Raw genomic sequence first — 21,548 nt, forward strand, 5'->3', positions numbered from 1 at the left:
TGACTTCTCTTGTTGGAGACACGAAGATTGTCGCATTTAAAAGAGATTTTGACCTGGAATTGAATATGATTTTTGTGGTTTTATCTCTTTTTCTTGCTTTCCAAGGAAATTCATCTTGTAAAAAATGTTTAAACAATTAAAGCAAGTAAATAAAAATAAAAATAAATTATCAATTTAGAGGTGGTCTCAGGAGGATCCAGTTACCCAATCAGAAGTTTAACCCTTATAGAATGTATATGTAATCTCCTTAACCAATCCCCTCACCCTGTATGTCTTGGTATTGTGTGATAGTAATTATGATGACAGATTGACTTAAAGCTGTTGTTTTTGATAAACACGCTGAGAGCTTCGAGACTTGTATGCTGTCTCTGCTTTATTTTGATGTCGATAAAGCTGGGTTTTGCCTTGCACTTTGTCTCTTTGCGTTATTGTATTTGGCTTGATCTAACACGAGACACTGTGTTTAATTTTGAGGACTTTCCAGGCCGTCTTTACACACTGGTATGTTATCATTTGTGTTTTGGGGTGATGCATGCCAAAAGGTGGAATAGAGTCCACTTCAGTACTTTTGCGATGCAGTCTGCTGGGGAGTTTGTCATGTTTACCAGCGACCAGGATTTTGTATACCATTGCCCACTAGAACTGGCTAGGTGCCTCATTACATTTTAAATAACTACACTGAGTATACATTAATTTATAAATCTGAGTGTTTTTAAATGCAGTACTGTATTCCCGATTGCTATAAATATAAAGAATTAAACTATCTGTAGCGTTGAAATAAGAGTCAATTACTGACATATTTATTTTGAACTACATGAAAAGCAAAAAGACCACATTTTATTTCAGAGCGTTCATAAAAATGCTCAAAGAAAGCATTCATAGCAACGAACAGATGCCCCGCCTCTGTCTTTATTGAGTGAGGTCCAACACAAAGAAGTAACAGGATGAGAGGGAACAGCAGGAGGCTTTTACAGAAAATGAAACTGCTTCAGCAAACATTCCATGCAAGGCAAAAAGTTTCATAAATCAGGATATTCCATTTGGTTTCTTGCTCCTGTCTGGTATTGCGGATAGCCACCAGAGTAGTTCTCCACTATTATTGCATTACAGTCCCAAGAGACGTTGCAAATGGCAGTGGAACGTGGTGTAAAATCCAATCACATTACACAATATTGTGGGAAATGAGCCATTTGAAATTCTCTGTTCTCCATATTAGTGACCTGCCAGCAGAAATAAAGGTTTATCACTTGATTTCAGGACATGGGGCACTTAACAGTGACAAGTGGAAATGTGCAGGTCGGCGTGGGAGCAGGAAGTAGAGAAGATTAAGGAAGGGACACTGCAAAGTTGTGAAAGGCGGAATGAAATGGCAACCTTTCAGGAAAAAACACTGCTTTGGAAGGGATCTGAGGTTCAGGGAAGGACACAGTGGGCGTGCACGGTGGAAGAAATAGTGAAGGTTTGGAACGGCGTATTCTAATTGCAGAAAGGCAAAGGACATTTGGAATAGCGTACATTGTTTGTGGACGAATGGGGAACATTGTAAAAGGAACAAGGTGTACTGTGCACGCAGCAGGTTTACCAAGGGACACAGCATATGGAAGGTGGCTATAGGAAAGGCTAGAGACACATGCATACAAGTAATGAATGTTAGGGAGCACATTGTATACTAGTTTTACCCAGCTCCCATATATTTCTGCACTCTCTTTGCCTCTCCCTGTCTCACTGTGTGCCTCTTTCTATGTGATTGAGAGACACACACTTGGCTGTAAGTTTGCTAGTCACTCCAGCAGCTTCTGACAGCTGCTCAACCATAGGGGGGAAAAGACATCTTGATGGGCTGGTTTTCTTGGCAAAAGCAGCTATTAAAAATGGCATTATTAAATTGTACTGACATTCTAAACTAGATCTTTTTAAAATGTTACAATGTTTACTTCCAATGACCACTTCCAGTATATATTGTAGTCCTAATAAGAATGCCACACAGGTCTCATTGAGCAAAGAACATTGTGAAAACAAATAATATGCATATACATGATTTTCTGATAATTATCATTACAGGATTGTTTAGTACACTTCTATTGTGCTGTTTTAAAATACCCCTTATGAGAAAGTGGGAGTGGACAAATACCACCAGTGATTATTCCAGCCTGCTTTGCATAAAATCAAAGAGCATTTTGGGTACATGAGAATGACCACAGTTTCTGAAATTTGAAAAATATGTCTGCAGTGAAAGGGTTGTATGCATATGCTGGTCGGAGGAGGAAAGATTTGGAAGGGGCCACATTGCATGTGAGAGGTAAAATAAAGCTGGGAAGATAAGGAAATATGTTCCTTTCATATGAAAGGGAAAAATAAACTGGAAGCAGGAGGGAGGGGACAAACAGTATACATGAAGATACTAAAAGAGCTGCAAAGGTTAAGGAGGTGACATAACATATTTGGACGGAGGGATGATGCTCTGACAGCTCTAATGGGGGCACGATTTATAAAGGAGGAAAGAAGCAGAGGTTAGGCACTGTGTTTATCGTAGAGGCTGGGAAGTTTAGGGAAAGTGCGCAATGCATATGGGAGCAGAAGGGAACTTGAAGGGTTAGGAAGGTAACTTTTGCGAAGATCTGATAGAAGAAGCTTTGAAAGGTGGGAAGGCGCATAATGTACAGAGAGGAAAAGATGCTGGAAACACCCTACATGTCCAGAGAGAGAGAAGATGATGGGAAGGTGCAATACATATGGAGGAAGGAAATGTGAGGGAGGTGATCTGTATAAGGAAGGAGGAAAAATGCTGGGATGATGTACAGTGTATACAGAAGGAGAAAAGCAGGTGATTATGTTTGAGAATAGTTGAAATATTTGCAGGAGGGCAGAATCTGGGAAGATCAAAAGTGTCACATTGTCCAGGTACTGTATTCACACTGAATTGACTGAACTGAGTACTTTGCTTCTCACCGAAATAATTAAATATGATGCATATATTAAACTGGACAATACAGGGACCAGGTGCCTTAGAAGTGAAGAAACATTGAGAAACTAGTAATTGAATATGGAAAGCTTATTGAACATGGAGATATAATTTGTCTCCAAAAAACTTGCACGCTCAAATTGAAAAAAATTGGCTTTAAATGTTTTACAACAGCTGCTTCGAAAGGGCACAGCGGTCGCCCAAGTGGGTACTGGCCATGTGGGTCTTGCTAGAATATAAGTGTGGAATTGAGGTGGTGACAGCAAATTGCCCCTATTTGATATATTTAATGATCATCCTTCCTACTACTTTGAAGATTCTCTTATTCAATATATATTTAGGAAACCTGATCTGAGACCCATTTAAGTGGTGGAATAGTTTTCTGTGAATATAGATCCTCCTCTATGTGGTCCATGGAATTTGTTGTAATCGTATCTTGTGATTTAAATGTGCAGTATGAGCCCTTAATTGAATTTAACGATCTAACAATCGATGAAGATGAAATATGGAACATTCCCAATATTGAGTCTTCCCATACGCTTATTCGCCTTACTGAACATTTAAAATAACACAACGGTAACAGAGTGTCTCAAAGAACTCTACCAATGGATGAACATTAACAACCTCAAAATCAAGACGGAAATCATGATTACATCCAACAACTAGGTAAGCAACCAGTACATCCCATGGCCCACAGAACGTTGTCAATAACCTTGGAATCCTAATGGACAATGAACTAACCCTAGAACCACAAGTAAACACGATAATTAAGAAATGCTTCTTTTATCTACACACTGTGAGAAACCTTGGGGTATTCTCAGAATAAGACCCAGAGAGTCCTTCATGCAGGTTGCCAGGGGAGGGACATCGCTCATGGATCCCAACCCTGGCGGTGGACGAGCGAGGGAGGATCATCTAGGTATGGGAATCCGGGCTTGCCTTCGTGGGAAGACCGCATGTGAGACGCAGTTTTCTGATAGGGTGAAGGAAGAGGAGGAGGAAGTCTTAGACGCGTTCATGGGATACATTGATTGCCGTCACCCTAATCCTGGTCTCATTTTCCCTAATTCCAATCCCGTCATCCTTGACCCCAAGGGGGGGAAGGAAAGTCACATGAAGGAAGAAAAACTAAGTAAAACAAAGACAAAAGTCTGATATTATCATCTGTTCATCCTCTACCAATCTAGATCACAAGGAATACCATCAAGACTCATGTTTGTATAATCAACCATCAGGAATATGGAAGGGGGCATGCTAGAGGATTTCTCTATGTCCATCGTTGTTTCCCTGATAAAGTCACGGAAAATCGATCTATCCTCTGAAACCTTTCCATCACCCCCTGCCCACTTCCAACTAATACTGGGACGAGGAAGAGGCAACCAGGAGCAGTGAAGATTGCCCATAGAAGCAACATTAGAAAAATTAAGGGAACTCTATTCTAGAAAGAACTTCAGTTGTCCCATTGTCAGGCAGGGTCAGGCATTTAATAAGGACCACTCACACTTGACTCCACTTGACTGTTTTTTCAACTATAAAAGGTGTGGTTTTTCACAACGAGGAGAGCGAGCTGGGGATACTGTCCGAACCAGAGAAGCCAAGGAGCAGCAGGAGTGGAAGCCTGGAGATGAATGGTGTGCCGAGATGCTGGAACGGTGTTTGTGAGAGGCTGCAGTTTGGCTAGGGAGCCATGCCTCCAAAGAGCCGGAATAAGGCAGCCTGCAACCTAGTGGTGGTGTTCGGTAAAATGCTCATTTTCTTGGCATGAGTGCCGAACCCAAGGATGTCTGAGGGGCAGATGAGACCCTAACCTCAAACCAGTGTATCCAGAGGGACCGCTTGTCAACGTGATGCTGCTTCGTGAGAGAGAGAAACTCTGGAGCGTGCATTTGACTGAAGCGGAGCGGGAGAAAGACACAGTTTGAAAGCGGCACAGTGCGGAAAATGAAATAGTGTACGAAGGACAGAAAGTAAGAAATAATCAGAATATGAGAAATAGAAAGGAAAGAAGGAAGTTGCGCTAGCAGCACAGAAGAAAAGTAAAGTGAAAGAAAAACATTTGAAGAGTGCAAAGAAGGAAAAGTGGAACAAAGACGTGTGTGTACGGTAAAGAGAGGATTGTGTGTCAGGTGTGCAGGAAGCATGAGAAAGAAACAGACCAGTGCAAGGGTGCATGTTAAGGGAAAAGAAAGTATGTGAGGTGCAAGTGTGCACAAGGATGTAGCAAAGCAGAACAAGAAGGGGTGCAGGAAGCACCTGAAGATGAAAGGTTTAAAATGAAGAGCAAGGAATAAAGAGAGGGGTTACAGATGTGGTCACAACTAGGAAGATCAAAGAACCAAGTGGTTTCAAAAGTCTCTGATTATACCCCACAAGTGAAGTGTGTGTGAAAGAACTGTATTCAAAAAAGGAAGGTACATCCTGACAAGCTGAACTTGTGTTTGAAACCAAAAAGGGGCCTAAGCTTGGGGAGGGAAAACCTTAGAGACTTAACAAAGTGGAATACCTATTATTCCATGCTATTGTAGGAAAAGCAAAGTACATCCTGACAAAACTGAAATTTGTGTTGGAAACTGAAAGGGTCCTGCGCTTGGGGAGTGGAACCCTGAGAGGCCTAGCCAAGTCGGAGGATTATTGTTTTGTAGTGTTGAAAGGATGGAAACTTGGGGAAGGGGATCCTGAGAAGCTTCAAAAGGAACAGTTCTATTTATTATGTGGTGTTTGGAACTTGGACCAGTTGAAGCTTGGGGAAGTGAACCCCAAGAAACCAAAGACACTGAAAGTATTTGAGAATATTGCAAGGGCTCTGTTGAGAAGGTCTTATGAACAGCCCATTTTGATTGAACTCATTTTTGTAACATTGACCAAACTACACCTTGTGAGAAGATCACCTGAAACCAACCTTGGTTTCCTATTTTCTGTTGAACCATTGTTTTTCCTTTTTAGAGACTTCCTATCACATTTTTGTAAAGAGTGAGGGGGCAAGCATAGGTTTAGACACAGACAGGCCTTTATCTTGGACTATCAGACATCCACAGCCTTTAGAAACATCAGTTAAAGGAACCATCCCTTTATAGTTGGGGCCAGTTGGGCATGGCACCAACCCAGGAACCTTAGTAAATAAAGATTTTGATACTAACATCTTTGAATCTGTCTCTCTTGCCTGTCTCGCAACACAATCAAAAAGATTCTACCATTCCTCTCCTTCACACACAAAACAATGGCCAGGATAGCCTGCGCCAACACCTTGTACCTCGAAATGCCGGACTATTTACTGAAGAAACTGCAACGTATACAGAACCCAGCTCCCAGACTTCTCCTGAAACTCTCACGAAGTGGCCACATCACTCCAGCGCTTAAGGATGATGCATTGGCTCTGACTCAAAAAACAAATCACCTTTATAACAATGTGCATATATAACACACACAGCAATCCATGGCCTAGGAGCGGAATCCATAAAAAAGAAAATCACCATCTACCAGCGGCCAGAACACTCCGATCCAGCATCGACATCCGACTAGAACCTCAACCGTACACAAGGAAAAAACTTGGTGGATCATCATTCTCTTGCTTAGCCGCAACACTTTGGAACTCCCTCCCCAGAGAAATATGATCTACGAAGAAGCATCTAAAATTCAGAAATCTTCTAAAAGCCTGGCTCTTCAACTCTGAACGGGGCCACAAGAAATGAACACCCACGCATCATGAAATGAACACACAACGGAGAAGGACTGGGGAGTAGGAGTGCAGAGAAGAAGAGAGGCGTTCTGAGTGGGAGAGAGACCTTGGTGTACCTCGGTGTACCCTTCCCTATAGAGGATCAAACGGGAAACTGGGGAGAGAGATGGCTCAGACTTGATTGGACCAATGAGAGAGGGCTTTAGATGTGAATCCTTGAAGGGCCCTTTTAATCAGTAACGCGTCAAACAAGGATGTGGTTGCAGAATAACTCTTACACCAAATAATAAGGCTGACTCACGAAGTTGGCAAAATGTCCTTGCCAATTGTTTTATTTTCAATTGTCTAAAACAGGGAGTTACAACAGACATCAATGGATGTTTTGATTGTGCTCTCAATCATTTTGCATAAACTTGTGTCATACATGATGTCATACTACGTGGCAAACTAAGAAAAACCTGGGTGATTGTGATGGGCTCAAGGGGAACATTTAAGTATACTTTCTTCAAGGGATCGGGTTGTGATTGGGTTTCTACAGTCAGGTCGACAACTTCTGCCCACACCTAGTGCAAGTCATCTTCATCAGTTACTAGATACACGGCAAGATACACAGCACACCATTGGCTATCAAACTATAAGGCCCTCATTATATGGACTTCCAGAAGGGTACCAGCGTGCCAACCAATTAGGGAACATTCGATTCACTAGCAGCACGTAAGCTGGTACCCCAGGTGCCAGTGGGTGGACTTGACCGTGTCTCCCCACCCAATTAGCTCAACATCTCTCATCGCTCTGTCTTTCAGATTGTCTTTAAACTTGTCCTTGCAAAGTATCACTGCTCCTGAGAATAAAAGGGAGTATAGGCACACTCTTTTCGAAGTTCTGGTTGGTACGCCAAACTCCTATTTCCACCCTTGACTCACGTGACAGGAGACCCTATTTCGGCCTGTTTTGCAGCATTTAATTGTCTTTAATTTTTTCGGCCTCTTTTGCAGCATTTAATTGTCTTGAATTAATAAACTTGGTACTCATGCAGTTCTTTCTTGCACCTTAACAAGGGCTTATTCAGCTTCTCACGTACTGTTCTTCAAGGATAGATAACAAGTTCCTGGCCGCTCCATCCTTTGACACCAGGCCACACAGCTATTGCAGGCTTTTCCTTGATTTCTTGATGCGACACAGCCCTCCGATCCTTCTTCCTTCATGGGTCTGCGCTTACTAAATATATGGCACTGATGTCGAGAATTCTATATAATGGCGGCACCGCCTGCAGTCTATTCACTACGTATAGCCCGCCATTAAGATACTTAATCTACTTGTATTCCTGCAACTGTACAGTTATAAAAAGACTTGCATTTTCTGCAGTGCTCTTCACACGTGCAATCTTCATTCCGCATATGAAAGTTGGCTTGATTCTTTACTTCGCTATCAGATTCTATAAAGTCTTATGCATCTTCTTCTTTGACCATTCATATTAGTGTGTCACGCTAATTTCTTATGACGTCACCAGCCTCTTTTCCGCACATCTTCATATGCCTTCGGGGATCTTCTCCAAGAGGTCATCATCTCTATGAGGACACATCACATAGGGTTTTCTTAATGGATACCTTTTCTAGAAGTCTCCCCATGGATTAGGCACAATCACTGGTTTGTGCATGTCGCAATTTCTGGTTTCCAACATATAGGCAAGATGGGGCAGGACTTCCTGTTGAGGCTTTCAGCTGCTCCTCTGCAAAAGAAAAAAGGAGACTGAGAGGTATCCCGATCTCAGAACTGATGGACCACAGGGAACACATCCTCCCCCGGAGGAACCCGTGGGGGTAGTTATTGCTGCACACCAAAATATACTAAAGGGGAATGGATATGGGCAGCACTGAACACTTGGGGTAGAAAAGGTACTGACACTGAATATCCCTATTAAGGGCCCACTCTTCTGCACTCAACGTAGGAGTGGTAATTGTAGCACACCAACATGTACGACAGGGGAAGGGATATGGGCCATAGTCAATATAGGGGTAGGATAGGGTACTGCCTCTAACCAACCCTACTAAAAAACACTCCTCCTCCTGCATATACCACTCAAACTCTGAACTAAACACAACCATACCGCTACAGCACAACAAACTGCATTCACATCACTACATCACAATAATGAAACAAACCACACATAGCTTCGCCCAACAGCACATGGCGGCTACCAACCAAAAAACGCCTTCGCTCAGTAGACTATGTCAATCGAACTAAAGCTGCCAACAGCACTGTGAAAGTATATTTTACATAATACCGCCTGATAGTAAATGTTGGCCTAAGCACATTCGCATCTCACTGTAATATCACATCTAATGAACCTTAAACAGGCTGATTATGCCACCATTTTGAGCTATCCGCCATTTTGATCGACTCCTGCTTTCTGTCCTATGTTCAGAATTTGTGTTTTTCAGCTTTAGCAGAGCAAAATGAACTTTGTGCTGTTTCATGATGTCAACGTAGATAATGTTGAAGCTGCTAAGGTGGATTGTTTATCCTATACTTAAGAAACCTTGGAGCTAAACAAAAGCTGTACTAATCAGTAATTTAGATACCATCTGTACCAACAGTGCCTTCTGCGTTCAAAGAGCAAAGTAGAATGATGAATAGTTGAATGTGCTCTTTTGCAGAAATCTTTGTTTTCTCTCCTTGAAACTGACTTTAAGCTTAGGAACAAATGATAGACAAATATAAGCGAGTAAAATAAGGAATGTTACCCTTGAGTCTTGTATTTGGAAAACATGTGAAATGTTTGATGAAAAACAGTAAACCATGCAAAGATGTTTAAGCATGAATTAGTTATGTGGTTAGGTCATGAACCCTACGTTATGTATTACACGAAGAGTGGCTGAATGATGTGTCCAAGATTGTGAAGAATTTGTATAAATATGCATGTTTGTAAAATGTTCAGCACTCTCTCATCTCACGGTGTCTGCTTGCACACATTGCGGGGTGTTGAGAGCCAAGCAGCTGCTTGTTAATAAAAGTACAGTGCACCTTTGATCTTGTGACTGGCATATTTTTATTATGTGGTAGTAAGCCTTGATATTCTTTAATCTTTCAGATGGCGCCCGAATAGGTACACTCAAGATAAATGCCACATCGCTACGATGAAGACGAGGCCACTGGAGCAGGATCGGAGAGTGACGGGGCGCCCTGCAAAGTGAGACGGGATTCCTCCACAGTACTGCATGCCTGATCCCTGGACAGAGGGCAGCGCTTAGTGGGCATCACGACGAGGGTCCCCGTATCGAGGCTTGTTTGACAAACGCCAGCCACGAAGATTTGATGTACAATCAGACCTTTGTTGTTTGAAATCAGTTGAGTCGTACCCCGATTCTTAAAGTCCTGATATTTGTTGGAAGTGTTGTTTTTGCAAAAACAAACGTCGCCAGGTAATATTGTGATTTTAACTATGCCTGGGAAATTGTCATCCTGCTTTGCTGCATTTTTCTGCAACGGAAGACAATCTTTGGAACATGGTCAACCGGCGCTACCCGAAGGGTCGTCGGCTTATCATATGTATTTTAAGTATGGCCTGGGCACTATCGTATTTAATGCACTTTGGCACAGACAGACCAGACATATTTCCGAACTTCAGTGGCTAGTTTATGGTCGTTTTGAAATTGCCCGCCTAGAGCATTTAGAATCTGTATTGTTGAGAAAAAAGGCCAGGCCTGCAGCATTTGATGCAGTTAGAGATTGGCGGAAGGAAGCTAATGAGCAACTCAAAAGTAGAGCAAAGCATGAACATAGACACATGACGAATGCTGAGAAAGCATTGTTGCATGATCAATAGAAACAGTCAGAATCCATTAGAGGTATGGATAGGGGCAACTAGATGTGCAAAAGATATATCCCTCTCAGGATTTTCATACATCAGATGAGTTAATTAATAAAATATTGAATGAGTGTAGAACTGTTTCAACTGCACCACCTCCTTATGTGCCTTCTCTCGTCGTTGTTCCTCCTCCTGCACCTGTGCCAACAGTTGCCGTCCCCATACTTCTGTCTGCACCGGCAGCTTTATTGCCTCTGCTGCCAATTGAACAAGATTTGTATGAACTTTTTTTGCCAGGTGGTTCTGCTCCACCTGTAGTGATTGAAGGGGTGGGAGCTGATCTAAGAATAGTGACTTGTGGCACAGTACCGAAAGAGAGAATTGTTTACGTGGGCTGAGAAGTGCATAGAAAAGGGTGATGAATTGGCTGTTTTGGTTGTGATTTCTGATCAGGAGGGGTATTCCTGAATAGAATATTTTGATAGAACGAATGGGAACGTATTTAGTAGATATATGGAGTGATATGATGGACATGAATGTCCCACAGGGGTTGCAGGATTTGCATGTCCTTGCCTGCTCAAAGGACACTGCGGCGATGTATATAAGCATGTAGCAAAGGTATTTGAGTTTAAAAGGGAGTTAGATCGATTACAGAAAGATGAGATGGATGAAAATGGACGGCAGGCTTTGTATGTGCAGAAGCAATTTCTTCCTCCATTGAAACCAATGAGTGAAGAAATGCACATTTGCACAAGAGACGCTCTTAGATGGATTTCGGATGTGTCAATTTCTCCATTGAAGTGCATGACACGTTAAGTCAGTATGATCCGGCAATGCAAAGGAAAGTGTTACAGGTGATGGTTGAGTTTTCACAAGATGAATTTATGAAGAAAAAGGTATGTTGTCCCGCAGATTTGATGGTTATTTATAAAAGAGCATTTTCGCCTGATACGGCATTGAATTCTTTGTCACTTGATTTAGCCTTATTACTAAAATGACGTTCAGTTTTGCCTTCTTTACAATTGCTGATGAGGGAGTTTCCTCCGGCATTTGTTCCAGAAGTAGAGATTCCTGCTGATGCCGCAGCAGGAACACCTGCCACCACTATTGAAGCACATTATATCTCACAGTTTGCCCATGTCCAGTTTTCTAGACAAGAAGTGAATACTATTAAACAAAGCATTAAACAATCAATTCCAGATATTAGGAAGAATCCAACAGGATTTCATAAAGAAATAGAATCTGTCTTGCAATCGTCAGTTTTCACACTGGGTGATATAGATTTTGTTATTCCCCGTGATCTTTCCTGCTGATTTCTGGAAGCAGATTAGAACTGTAGATGATCAGGCAGGGATGGGTGATACATGGGATGCCTTAGTACAAGCAGATGCGGAAAGGAAAGCCGGTGAGAAACCGCCACAGGTGATGCTGATGTTGCCAGATAGAATAGTGACTAAATTAAAAATTCTGGTTCCTGAAAAAAGAATTACATGCAATATGCTTACAGCTTGCATGCAAGGGAAGTTGGAGGGTGCAACAGAGTATTTTAACAGATTTGAGCAAGTATTTTCGGATTTTAGTCATCAAGATTTAAGTACAGAGCCAGGAAAGAGGTTGTTTGTTGATAAGTTTGTACATGGATTGTTGCTTGAAATCCATGCATTGTTGCCTGAGATCCAATCACAGATTATGACTTCTGAGAGTGCATGGCAAGCAAAATCACAATCTGAAGTGTTATCATGGCTCAGTAGGGTTAATACGGAGAAGGAGAAGGTGGAAAAGAAGAAGGGAGACCTGAAGACTAGAGTATTATTGCAGCAAATAGCTGGAGGAGCCAGAGGTGGGAATACACCGTTCAGAGTCCAATTTACAACACAGGGTGGCGCAAAACTCGGTTCCGCGCACATAAACCAGGTGCATATTGTAGACCGGAGGGTCATTTGCGAGCACAATGCCCGATCCTTCAGCAGAGATCAAAAAGCACATATGGCAATCTAGAGGCCGTCCTGGGATAGGGGTCCTGGTAGAATCAGTTTGCACAGAACCAAGAGACACCATCACAAGATAATCAGCAACAGAATGTTAATAGTGGGAATATTTTTGTTAATCCTTTCAATGTCTATTTTTGAATGTCTATTTTTCTGAAGATTTTACATCTGACGATATACTGTTCTGTTAGGACAGCCCGAAGCAGGATCTGGAACCAATACCTATTCCCGTTGATCATAAGGGGCCCTACGTTGAAATGAAGGTGGGGAATAGTGAACATCCCTTTTTGATAGATCCAGGAGCATAGAAATGTTCTATTGATCATCCACAGGTTGCAGATATTCCACTGTTGGGGCAGAGCAACATTTCTGTAGGGTACGCCAGTGGTTCTCTGGTACGCCAGTGGTTAGTCCGGTCTCTCAGCCAGTACCAAATTTCACTAGGACCATTCACTGATTCTTGTACATTTCTATTGATGACAAATTGCAGTGAAAATGTGTTGGGATTGAATTCATTGAAGAAATTGAATACTATGATTTATTGTTCTCCAGATGGAGTGTACTTAACGATTTCGCCCCAACAAACTTCCGTCCCACAATTTTTGTCTATGCCTTTACCAACTGAATTAAATAAGGTTCCAACATGTTTATAGGCAGTTAATGACAATGACGTTGGATTTCTACCAGGTGTTAAATTCCCACGTATTCCGCAGTATAAGATTTCGGTCCAAGTTGAGTATTGGCTCTGATTTCATACATTGAGGTGTAATTGAGGAAATTGCGGGCAGCGTGAGTAATAGCCTGATTTTACCAGTCTACAAGAAATGGGATAATGCAATTCCTTTTCGTTTTGTTATTGATTTGCACGCAATTAATAAGGTGGTTGCTTCACAGTTTCCGATTGTGCCCGTTGTCACCACAATTCTGACTACGATTCCTGGCACGACTACATATTTTAGTGTTATGGATTTGAAAAATGCCTTTTTTAGTATTCCTGTGCATGTTGACAGCAGATGTTTGTTCGCGTTAACCCTAGGGCGCTCGTTCACATTCATTCGTGTGCCGCAGGGTACACTGAGAGTCCAAGTATTTATAGTAGAGTGTTACAGCTTGATATTCTTCTGTTGCCGTGCACGTTGTTGCAATATGTAGCCGACCTGCTTCTAGCTGTGGATTCTGAAGATGCTTGCAAAGAGGGCACCGTGTTGCTGTTTATTCATTTAGCAGAACATGGGCATAAGGCTTCATTGAAGACATTTCAGTATTGTCGACAGGAGGTCGCCTATTTGGGCTATCTCCTGTCAAAGGAGGGAAGAAGACTGACACCTGAACAAATACAAAGCATCTCTGATATGTCTGTTCCAAGTACATAGAAGGAGGCCATAGCTTTAATCAGCATGGCTTCATATTGTAGACAGTGGATCCTGAATGTTTTATTATTGATAAGACCTATGTTGACACTGACAAAGAAGGACATTTCTTTGCCTTTACCGTGGAACATGGATTGCCAGAACGCTTTTGATTTGCTTAAGGCTGCGTTGTGTTCAGCACCAGTTTTTGGCACACCAAATTACGAAAAGGGCTTTATTTTGTATGTGCTTGAACGTGATGGATGTGCTTTGGCTGTTTTGACACAGGAACATGGGGGTGAGAATAGGCTGTGCAGATATTTTTCCTCCACGTTAGACCATGTTGTATGTGCTTTGGCAAGATGTTTGAGAGCTGTAGCTGCTGCTGCTGCATCCATAAAACAAAGTGAGGGTATGGTTTAGGTCACTATTTAACCGTGATGATACCTCACTCCGTAGACGTTCTATTAAACAGAACGCAGACGCAACATCTCACATCAGCTCGATTAACAAGCTACGAGCTGAGTCTATTTGCCCCGCATATCCAAATTAAGAGATGTTGTTCATTGAATCCCACTGAACTATTGCCTTCTCCACAAGAGACAGACTGCAGTGACAAGATATCACATGATTGCCTCTATATCATAGAACAGGAAACTAAGAGCAGACTTTTTAAAGAATCCACAAGGGGAGCTATTCTGTGATGGCTCCTGTTTTAAACTACCGGATGGTACATCCACCACTGCTTATGCAATCACTACATTGAACACTGTTGTGGAGAGCAAACAAATTCCGCATAATTCTGCCCAAGCTGCAGAGATTATTACATTAACTGGAGCTTGTGAAATCTATGAAGGGCTTAGTGTAAACATATATACAGATAGCCAGTATGCATTCGGGGTGGTTCATAATTTTAGCTGACTATGGGCTGAGAGAGGATTCTTGACCTCACATGGAACAAAAATTCAACATGGCACTCTGATAGTCCGGTTGCTGTCAGCACTTGCGCTTCCTAACAACTAGCAATAATGAAGTGCGCCGCACACCGAAAGTGATGGACAATGTAGGAAAAGGAAATGCTTTTGCTGACAGAATAGCCAAACAGTCTGCTACTGATCTGCACTCGAAAATGTATGTGCTCGATCCAGCAAGATGGGTTACTGATAACTTGTATGATGAACAAAGGGATTAGCAATATAAAAGAAATTCAGGCTGAAGCTACCCCAGAAGAAATCAAACAGAGGGCTGAGGGTCCTGCGGGTCTAGATGGTGAGGGTTGTTTGGATAATGAGAAACAAAGGTGGATGCTACCCAACACCTATGTCACTGCTATGGTCACCATGGCTCATGGCCCAACACACATGTGCTAAAAAGATTTGTCAATAGTTAGATTCCGTCTGATATAATGCCAATATCCAGAAAACTGCTGAACTTTTGGTCCAGAGTTGCATGATATGTTTGCAGCATAACATTGGGAAGGGAACACCAACACCATGGGCAGTTTTGGTCCCCCATCCATGCCTTTATAGGTGATTCATTTTGATTTCATTGAGATGGAACGTTGCCAAAATTACAAATATGTCTTAGTTGTGATCTGTGCTTTTAGCAAATGGGTTGTGACTTTCCCACTGAAAGACGCCACAGCAATGTCAACAGCAAAGACCATGCTTAAGGAATATTTTCCTAGGTTTGGCTTGCCGAGACTGATTTGGTCCGACAATGGCCCACATTTTATAGCTGCTGTCACCCTGCAAGTAAGTGCGGGATTACAGATCGATATACGTTTCCCCTTGGCCAGACATGCTCAGAGTGCCGGCCTAGTGGAACATCACAATGGTATCTTAAAGAATAAAATTGCTAAACTGTGTGCACACAGCAATCGGAAATGGCCCGACGCTCTGCCAATAGCCTTACTATCGATGTGGACGACCGCACTGTCAAAGACAGGGCTCTCCCCCTATGAGACTGTCATGGGGAGACCAGCCAATGTATGGAATGCACCTAGACCAAAGAAATTGAAAGATCTTGAATATCTGCTTTTGTCTGATTATTGTGACCAGTTGACTCAAAACTTGCATTTGATTCACCAACAGGTACGAGCAGCCCTCCCTGTAAAATACGAGGATCCAGGTCACCGACTTCGACCTGGTCAATGGGTCTTGGGAAAAATTTCGAGAGGCGCACCTGTCTTGTACCTCGTTGGAAGGGGCCCCACCAGATCCTTTTGGACACGGAAACTGCAGTACGAGTGAGCGGAAAGAAACACTGGATCCACGCGACACATGTGAAGAGAATTCCCTTTCCTCTGCCCTTTCACAAAGGGGAGGAGAAGGAAATTGATGATCCTGATGCTCGCAATGAGCCTGCTTTGATCGACATCGAGTGTGCCACGAAAATCCTTCCCGAGCCCGTGGGACCTGCGGAAATTGTTGCTTCTTCATTGTCTTCTACACCGTTGATCGATCTTGTTTCTTCTTCAGGAAACAACAACCCTTTGTTTGCTGATCATTCTGTACCTGGTTTCTCAAGGTACAATCTGCGACCACGAAACAGGATTTAGATTTGGGGCCTGCTGACATTACATTAAGGTAATAGAATAGGAAAGTGCAGCTAGGATTCTGCACCCACAAGAAACCCACAGGAAACCAACGTTGAGCCAGTCCCTCGTAATTTCTCTGCTACATACGATAAGAGGCAGGGAATCGAGAAAGGCCACGTGGTCAAGTGCCACCTACGGATGAACTAAAATAGCCTAACAGTGAGGCTTCTTAACAGACACTGAGAAACTATGCCTGTGTTTGGGGCCACTCGTACTAATAAGGATACTGACTGTTTTGCTAATAATGGACCCGTCTATTGAGGGCCATGGTCCCCTAGGACCTAATGGATACTGGTCACAATAACAGCTTGTATTGTACTTACATTGACACTCGTATTTGGGTATTTGGAAAGCATGCATCCACTTGATATTTTATTGCCAACTGCAATCCATTGTATCTCCACCATATGTGCATTCGCACACTTTTCATCCTCAAGACCTCCGACATAGAGGGGGTTATCAAAACAACACCTTCCTGATGATTATGAACGCCACACATGTCATTCTGAACAAGACAAACTGCTGGGTCTGCTCGCATCTGCCACAACATGGGGGGGGGGGGGGAAGGGATTGGGCTGGTATATACATCCACTCCCTCTAACTACAGCTTGTCATGCCTCACTTGGGGCATTATTCTTGGCAGGTCGAATGATAGTGTCACTGGAAATTATGATGGTACTAATCTCAATGAGTTTGAAAAACGGAATTAAGCACCTCCTAGGATGTTCTCTATTTGCAAATAGGAGCAAGCTAAATGTTGCTTTTACTAGGCTTTCTGATACTCTCCAGACCTTTCCAATCTAGGATTACCTTTAAAATGGCTTCCGTAGGTAATAGGGATGCCATCCTCCTTCCTATACTAGTAACCATAGTCCACACTCTGTTCCATTTTGTATACAAAGAGAGGGTTAACAGCCAATGGGTACATTTGAGGGATGTATGAATACTGCTGTACTAATCAGTGAGGATAGACCTCTGTACACAGGAGATCTTGTTTATTTTGTTTGCGGTAACAAAGCAAATCCATGGTTGCCAAGAGACTGGAAGGGTACTCGTTATTTAGGGATACTGTTACCAGGTGTATATGTCGCCACCACTGCCGAAATTTCTAGAATTCATCCCAGGCGGGATGAGGATGGTGACACTCCCTTACAGATTCTGGGTGACGTTGCTAAATCCTTTGTACCATTTTGGGGGACAGATAATAAACTCCCAAGATATTAGACAATTGGAAAGGGTTTTAGAGAAAACCATCAATGAAACTACTGATTTCCTATATAACATGACACTAGAGCAAAAGGCTATTAGATTAGTGGCTCTTCAAAATAGGCTGGTGCTAGACATCATTGTAGCTGAGCGTGGTGGAGTGTGCAAAATGGTGGTATCCGTGTGTTGCGTTTTTGTAGCCGATTACTCTCCCACCATATTTAAGGCAATAAATAAATTGCACAACTTGAGCACTGAAGTACACGTTCCAGATGGAAACTGGGATATTGGCACATGGTTCTGGGACTTGTTACGAACTTGGGGCTGCAAAATATATGAAGTTCTGATTTTGATCCTTGACATTGTACTGTTTTGCTGTTGTTGCATACAGTGTCTTTCTGTCATTTGTTCCATGATGGGGGGAAGTTGTGCACAAGCGGTTGGTAAACTAGAACCTAAGAAACATATGCCGGGAAAAATTACTAATGCCTTGGTAATGCAGGATATCACTATAAAGGAATTAATGGCAATCAATGTTTATGAAGATAGTGATTCAGGATGTTCTGATGATGATACATGGTTTTCTGAAGATGCTAATGTTTGAGTAATGTTCTTGGCTTAGACTAAAAGTAGGGTTTGTGAAAGTATATTTTACATAATACCCCTGATAGTGAATGTTGGCCTAAGCACATAATATCGCAATGATTGAACCTGAAACATGCTGACTACGCTGCCATTTTGAGCTATCCGCCATTTTGATCGACTCCTGCTTCTGTCCCATGTTCAGAGTTTGTGTTTTTTGCTTCATTTTTTTACTTTACGACATTTATATTGCGCAACCATAAACCCATGGGTGTGAGGGTGCAGACGAGACAAAAAAAGACTTGGAGAAACCAGGAGATCCGTAACCGAGAAGGAAGGTACTAAAAAGTTTCGAAGACTACTATTTGAAAAGGAAAGTTTTAAGGCCCTTCTTGAAGTTACTCAGGGCTACAGAGTTACTCAGATGAGCTGGCAGGGTGTTCCAGAGAGCCGGCGCCACGAAAGCGAAGGCGCCCCATTGTGCTTTCTTGGTTTTGACTTTGGGCTGGTGAAGCAAGTTTTGATTATTGGAGCGAAGATTTCTAAGGCAGGGTTTTATTCCTATGTGCTTTTGTAGGTAGGTGGGCATATTGACCTTGAGGCATTTAAAGGTGATGACCATGAGTCTGAAGGTTATTTGTGAGTCCACAGGCAGCCAATTTAATGCTTGACGTGCCTCAGATACATGTGCCCTGTATGCAAGTCCAGAAGCCACTATAACCGCTCTGTTTTGAACCACCTGGAGACAGTTAATGGTCTTTTTGCTAGAACCTGCTAATAGGCTGCAACAGTAATCTAGTTTTGATCCTATAATAGCACGAGCGATGGACTCTGCATTAGGCTGAGAAATAAGTGGTCGCAGGTGGGACAGCAGTTTAATGTAGTAGGTGACAGAAGACACAGTATTGGCCACATAAGATTTCATGGTGAGCGATTGGTCCAGAACCCCACCCAGTATCTTTACCTTGGGGAGGGTGAGGATTAGAGTGTCTCCCAGCTGAAAGTGTTTGTAGGCTGGGTCTAATTTGGCTAAAATGCTATCAGATCCCACAACCATGAGTTCTGTCTTTCCACGGTTGAGTGCAAGATTGTTCAGCATCATCCGTTGTTCAATGATGGTGAATATACGGTTAAGTTCTCTTTCGTCCTGGTCATGCTGGCCCGTAAGAGGGATGACACATTGAGTGTCGTCTGCATAGTTAGAAAAAAGTATGCCCTCCTGGGCAAGGTGGGCAAAAAAGGGACTCATAAAGATATTATAAATGCACGGCGACAGCTGGCGCCTTGTGGCACTCCAAAAAGTATCTGGATTGCTGGTGCTTTAGCATTGTTGGCGCATACCCTACTGGATCTATTAGATAGAAAGGAGAGCAGCCAATTGGTGGCGGCCCGGGAACAATTGGCAACCGACATGCGCCTATCTGCCAGTATGGCATGTTCGACCGGGTCGAACGCTGCCGATTGGTCCAGAGAGATAAGGAGAGAGACCTTCTGAGTATCCATTCTTTGGAGCAGTTGTGACTTGAGATCCAATAACGAGGTCTCGGTGCCGTAGCCTTGTCTGAACCCAGACTGAAAAGGATTGAGGATCGGGTAGGAATTGAGATGTTGAGCCAATTGAATATAGGCGACCCGGTCCAATATCTTTAATAAGAACGGGGTATTAGTTATCGCCTATAGTTGGTAGGTACATTTTGATCCAAATTAGGTTTTTTCAGTAATGGGGTAACCCAAGCTTGCTTCATATCATCTGGAACCGTGCAATTCCGAAGTGATGCATGAACACATTTGCATATGGCATGTATCAGAGTTGGGGAACATGTTTTGATGATCGTAGAAGCACATGGATCCCCTGTGCAATTAGTTGCTTTATGTTTGTTGATAATGGAAGCTAGCTCCTCCTCTGATATGGGTGCGAAGTCAAAAATAGGGATATCTGGATCCCTAGTTGAAGGTATTACTGCCTATATAGGTGCCCCGTGTGTCGGAAGCACTTATTTTTTTATTTTTTTTGTGGCTATGGATTCCCGGATACCATCCACTTTATTTGCCATGGCATTCTGGATGTCCAAGCACCAGACGCCATTTTTGTGATCACAGATACTACAGGTTCTGGAACAGCCTCTTGTTCTTTCAGAATTTTGAATAGTTCCTTGGAATTCGAGGTTGCCAGTAAATTTCTGGAGTCCAGATAAGATTTCTTGGCTTCAGTGATAGCTCTTTTATAGTTGTTAGCGGCTGCTTTATAATTAGATAATGCTGTGAGTGATTGATTAGTTTTCCAGATGTAAAATAGTTTGAGGGAAGAAGCTTTAAGGGATTGAAGATCAGACGACAACCATGGATTAGTTAGTTTCCTTTCTGATGGTTTCTTTTTGGCTTTCCTGGGCGCGAAAGAGTCAGCCACTAGTTTAAGATTAGAGCTAATTTTCTTTGAGAGAACATCGATGTCGTCTGTCTCTGGAATATGTAGGGTCTGAGTGGTGAGGGCTTCTATTTTATCCAAAGTTAAGGATTTAGTATTGCGATATGAGATCGCTTCAGTAGAGCACAATGAACTTTGTGCTGTTTCATGATGTCAACGTAGATAAGAATGCTGAAGCTGCTAAGGTGGATTGTTTATCCTACACTTAGGAAACCTTGGCGCTAAACAAAAGCTGTACTAATCAGTAATTTAGATACCATCTGTCCCAACAGTGCCCTTTCCTGTTCAAACAGCAAAGTATAATGATGAATAGTTGAACATGCTCTTTTGCAATAATCTTTGTTTTCTCACCTTGAAGATAACTGACTTTAAGCTTAAGAACAAATGATGGACAAATATAAGCGAGCAAAATAAGGAATGTTACCTTTGTGTCTTTTGTTTGGAAAACATGTGAAATGTTTGATGAAAAACAGTAAACCATGTAAAAATATTTAAGCATGAATTAGTTATTTGGTTAGGTCATGAGCCCTAACTTACGTATTACATGAAGAGGGGCTGAACGATGTGTCCAAGATTGTGAAGAATTTGTATAAATATGTATGTTTGTGAAATGTTCAGCACGCTTTCATCTCAGTGTCTGCTTGCACACATTGCGGGGTGTTGAGAGCCAAGCAACTGCTTGTTAATAAAAGTACAGTGTACCTTTGACCTTGTGACTGGCGTATTTCTATTATGTGGTAGTAAGCCTTGATATTCTTTAAACTTTCAGCAAATCAGTTCTCTTGCTCTTATTTCCCGCTCGGTCCTACTAAATTACCCCTGCCCCCCCTTGCTTTACAGATCCACCAGAGCACCAAGAAACCAAGCAGGTAGGTGGCAACAGTGCACGGTATAAGAACCTTTAACATAACATTGCATAACATGACATTTATGGGACTGGGTTTGAGAGCTAC

Source organism: Ambystoma mexicanum, chromosome 14 (assembly GCF_040938575.1).
Source record: "Ambystoma mexicanum isolate Mex_15411 chromosome 14, UKY_AmexF1_1, whole genome shotgun sequence".
NCBI lineage: Eukaryota > Metazoa > Chordata > Amphibia > Caudata > Ambystomatidae > Ambystoma > Ambystoma mexicanum.